This window comes from Engraulis encrasicolus, chromosome 15, assembly GCF_034702125.1.
Source record: "Engraulis encrasicolus isolate BLACKSEA-1 chromosome 15, IST_EnEncr_1.0, whole genome shotgun sequence".
NCBI lineage: Eukaryota > Metazoa > Chordata > Actinopteri > Clupeiformes > Engraulidae > Engraulis > Engraulis encrasicolus.
The window spans coordinates 54,646,603-54,651,859 of record NC_085871.1 but is presented as its reverse complement, the minus strand read 5'-3'; the positions used below and the strand labels follow the sequence as shown (position 1 = coordinate 54,651,859).

General features: G+C 42.2%; 1 long non-coding RNA gene across 1 annotated transcript; it reads left to right on the top strand.

The window, feature by feature from the left end:
- The first annotated feature begins 413 nt into the window (after window positions 1-413).
- On the top strand, window positions 414-3,957 carry LOC134464743 (uncharacterized). Its single transcript, XR_010038046.1, has 3 exons — window positions 414-548; window positions 3,400-3,489; window positions 3,808-3,957. It is a non-coding gene; the product is annotated as an uncharacterized LOC134464743 (long non-coding RNA).
- The last annotated feature ends 1,300 nt before the right edge of the window (window positions 3,958-5,257 follow it).

The window sequence follows — 5,257 nt, the reverse complement described above, 5'->3', positions numbered from 1 at the left end:
GGAGTAAAGAGTTTCTCTTTATTCTTCTTGACGGTAAGTGTTCAGTTACATCTTTGAAATTGTGTGTGTGTGTGTGTCTGTGTCTGTGTGTGTGTGTGTGTCTGTGTTTTTCTGTGTCTATCGATGGATATTGGGTGTTTTGTGTGTGTGATATAGTGTTAATGATGGTTCAATGATGATGTCACCTCTTTGATGATGTCGTGATTTGGAGTCTGATGATGTCACCTGTCTTGCAGTTCCATCTTACCCCAGCGAAAATGAGGTGGAGTCTGAAGATCATGTGACTCTCCCCTGTGTCCTTCACACTGGCTTTGACTGTGACCTATCGACTCTGCATCCGGATTTTAACCTCAGCTGGGTGGAGGTGGCAGGGACTAACCTGTGGACCTCCACCAATTACCAGACCAGGAAAACATCTGCCTGCCGCACCACCCTGACGGTCAACCTCACAAGTCCCGCCCCTTACAGCCAGCGAAGGTGCCAGGTGACTACAGGAGGCCAAGTGCAGGTGTCTTCTGCCCTCCACACCTTTGGATCCTTTCTAGCAGGTGAAATACACACACACATTCATATTCACACGCACACACGTTCAAAGAATCCAATATTGATCCAAAAATGTGTAGTACATGGACGTCAGAGGTTGTATTAGACTTTGTCATAGTCTGTTTTTATCCATCGTTTCATTTCTCAATGAATGGGGTGACGACCCCGCACTGGGAAAAACACATGCTTAATTTGCAGCCAGCTGAGAGTAAACCGCTGTGAATACATGCCCTTTCACTAGAAATTCATTCCCCAACTTTGAGGATCGAATCCATTTTGCTATGTCACCATTTATCACTTATCGCTTTCTCTCTGTTCCCATCTCTATCTCTAATCGCATTGTTTAAAAAAACACACAGATCTCTCTCTCACTGTCGTGCGTCTGATTCAGTGTCCAGCACTTTGGTCACTCACCACCACAAACACTTTTTTGTGCAGATCTCATCCACTCTTTTTGCTCTATTTCTGATCAATGTATCGATGTACCCCCCCATAACTCATGAACAGAATACTGTATGACCACCAAACTTGGTGGAGATGATCTACATATGGGAATGTATGAATTACATAATTCTGGTGTCACTATGTGGTATTATGACATCATCATGATGTCATTATCTGATTTTAATGACAAAAATCTCACCATAATGTATTGTCCATCAAATGTAGGTAATGCACTTAAATTGTAATGATGATATGCTTCAGACCACTTAAATGTTCACACAGTTGTCTGATGCTAACTTAAATAACACAAAAATAGGAAAAAATATGTCACAAAATATTGTCATAGATATGGTAAAGTGGTTTCAGTTTCTTATAACACTGCAGCAAGCCGTAAGCCCTCAACAACAGGTTGTATCATTACCAAATTTGAAGGGCATGATATACATGACACACTTAAGCAATGACAAATGAACAGAATGAATGAAATTGAGGTGAAATGTGCGTTGATAAAGACAAAGTCCACCGCGATGATGTATGTGGCGACGTCTTCAAATTAGCATTTGCATACATAAGTGATAATAAATTAAGATGACATTAAATTAGGTATCTTATGTAGGTAATTTGTGTTAATGTAATGGAATAACTATACAAAAAGTAGTATGTGATAAGGAAGGAACAATAATGAGACTTAGATCAGTGATTTTTGCTCAGATTACATTACATTACATTACATTGCATTTGGCAGACGCTTTATAACCAAAGCGACTTTCAGAAGAGGACATAATCAAGCCAACATCACAAGCAAATACAAAGTGCACAGGAGATATACAGAACAACAAGTGCAATTACAAAGAGGGGTTAATTTTTTTTTTTTTTTTTTTATAAAGAGAAAGTAAATAGAACACACACTCACAAACTAAACTAAACATAATGTCAGGATTCTGCCCTGGGGCAAGGCCAGTTCAATCATTAGTCTAGTAGATTCTCTCGAAAGAGGAATGTCTTTAGTTGTTTCTTGAAGGCTGCAAGAGAGGTGCTTAGTCTTGCTGCCTCTGGGAGACTGTTCCACCACTTGGGAACCACAACGGAGAACAATCTTGACTGGGAGTACCTAGAGCGACTGGATGGCAGAGCCAGATGGCTTTTGCTGGATGAGCACAGTTCTCTCCGTTCCTGTGATGGTTTTGTAGGCAAGGGTCAATGCCTTGTGCTTGATCCGGGCGGCGATCGGTAACCAGTGCAACTCAATAAATAGAGGAGTAACATGGGTCCTTTTGGGTTGATTGAATATCAACCGTGCCGCCGCATTCTGGATCATCTGCAGAGGTTTTAGCGCACAAGCAGGTAGACCTGTCATGAGTGAGTTGCAGTAGTCAACGCGGGACAGGACCGTGGCCTGGACCAGTCGTTGTGTAGAATATTGTGTCAGCACAGGTCTGATATTCCGTACGTTGGACATCTGGATTCGACAGGTCCGGGTGACCGAGTTGATGTAGTTGGAGCATGACAGCTCATCATTAATCATGACGCCAAGGTTTTTGGCGACTTTGCTTGGGGTCACGATGGTGGAGCCTATCAGATATACCTGTCAGTAAACCGTTGCCATGGCAATGACAAAAATGACAAACCTAATCTTTTGGTACTAAACTGTAGCCAACTAAATTTTAGGAAAAGTCACCAAGTTTCGTAGTCATAGCTTAGGTCGTTAAGGAATTATGCAAAATCAAAGGCACTTTTATCCCCCACAGTGTGGGTAGGGTAAAATAGGTTCATCATTAGCCTGATTATCATTGACTTTCAAATCTCTTCGAGACTTGGTCTGACCAGGAGTATAACAATTAACATTTCCCAAACTGCATTTCCAATATGGCCTCCCTTGGTTTGCTAATGATTGTTTGCTTCCCAACAGAGTGGGAGGAGTTCCCGTATTTACGGGAACTCAGAAAGCACTAGCATTGACTAGCATTGCACTAGCATTGTCATTGACCTGACTGGTAGCAACGCTGAAGCTGTTGCATCACTAGGACGGCACGGCCTGGCTAGTCCATCATGGTCACAAGATCAGTCCGTGCAGGTTAAGATGCTGAGACCCAAGCTTTTCTCTGGTGTGTTTTTTTCTTTACTAATTGGGCGAATTAGCACCAACAACAAATATCTAAATTTGGTTTTGAAATATTTTGTAGTTTGGCCAAGTCATCTAAAGGCGGGCTTACTCTGTGCACCTTTCTGCACGATTTTGTTACGATTTGTCACTCGCACAGCTTTTTGGGAGTGGGGACGATGTCTTGCTCAATCAGAGGTCAATCGTGAGTCTCGTTTCATGTAGTGTACATGGGGTAACGACATGGGGTAATTGTACAGTTATAGCAGTGCTACGACCCAATTTGACTCTCTTTATTTCCCTCCTCTCAGATGTCTACATGGTTGTGAGAGTGGCCATTGTTCTGTTTCTGACTGTCTGTGCCATCGCACTTGAAATAATCTGGAGGAGACGGAGACAGAGTGAGTAGACAACTTGCATTCACTCAATCGTCAAAGTTGAAATGTATTTTACTTTCGAACAAGCCTTATAAGACCTTATATGAGATGAATTTGCATGTGCACACCATATCACCATATTGTGCTACACACCATGTCTATGTCATAGAGACAGTCGAAAGAGCATTTTACCCAACATGTAATGTTACATTATAACTAATACACACACACACACACACACACACACACACACACACACACACACACACACACACACACACACACACACACACACACACACACACACAAACACTAATGTGTTGTCTTCCTGGTGTGTGTTAGATTCCCAGTGATCCCTCTGCTGAAGCTGACCAGCCTGTAGTGTTGCAGCTCCACCTACTCTTCATCATCACACTCTTCATCATCAGCTGCACTGCAGACCAAGATGGCAGATTGGGACACACTGTGACACACTCATGCATGATTACAAAGACACACACACACACACACACACACACACACACACACACACACACACACACACACACACACACACACACACACACACATAACATAACATAACTTTTAACCAATATAATTATCTAGCATGTATGTAATTATATAATAAGCATCATTATATTATATAAATATATAAATATCATAATATGAATTCTCATCATCGCTGGTTCAGCTGAGCAAAAACCAGGTCATAGGCTACACGTTTTCACATGTCCCTTTTTTGTTTTTACATAACAGTTAACACAAGTCATTTAAGTAGTAGAGATTCAATTGTTTTAGATCTAGTAACCAAAAAGAAATGTCTGTCCTTAAAGGAGCTTCGGGTAGGATTTAAATTTTAAGTCACAGTCCCGAGTCAGTCGATGCTTATACGAGTCATTAGTAAGTGCGATGGCTCACGCTGGCTCTTCCACGGTTCGCTGTCAGAAAACCTCACATGCAACTTTTGACAGCGCGGTCCGAACGAGTGTTCTGGGAAACACTTTTCTTTTGAAAAATCGCTTTACATACCGTATTCAGATTTGTATCAACTGCTGGCATTCCGGGATGAAAAACAGTCTCACAGCGAGTTTATTTAAACAGCATTTTTTCATTACTGTGTTGATTTTGAGACAAGCATGACATGGTATAGAAAACACATTATAGTTGACATGACATAGGCAATACATTACAGATGTCATGACATGAACTCTGGTAAAAAGTTGACCTGTATATTTGACATATTATTTTTCCAAGACTTCTCGCAGAGTTCAGGATCTTATTTTCTGTATGACCAAGGTGTTGAAGCCTATAACAGCTTTAGAGATATACGATAGAGGTATATGACTGTATTGCCATAGCCTTAGAGATACATGGTAGAGGTATATGACTGTGGTGGGAGTTGTAGCCTTAGAGATACATGGTAGAGGTATATGACTGTGGTGGGAGTCGTAGCCTTAGAGATATATGAAGCCTATAACAGCCTTAGAGATTGGTATATGACTGTGGCGAGAGTCGTAGCCTTAGGGGTCTTACACACCAGGGCGGTAAAGCGTCGCGGAACGGCCACGTTTTTTTACCGGCGCCAGTGAAAATGCATTGAAACATATCTGTCCTTACACACCAACCGGAGGTAGTCGAGCGTCAGCGGCGGGGAGCCAGTGGGGAGCCAGCGGGGGGCCGGCTCCGCGCCGCGCTGCATTTGGAAAATAGAACTCTAGCATATTTTTCACGCCGGCGACCGGCGGTGTCTCATTCAAATGAATGGCAGAGTAGCATGCTAGCTTTGGCTGTG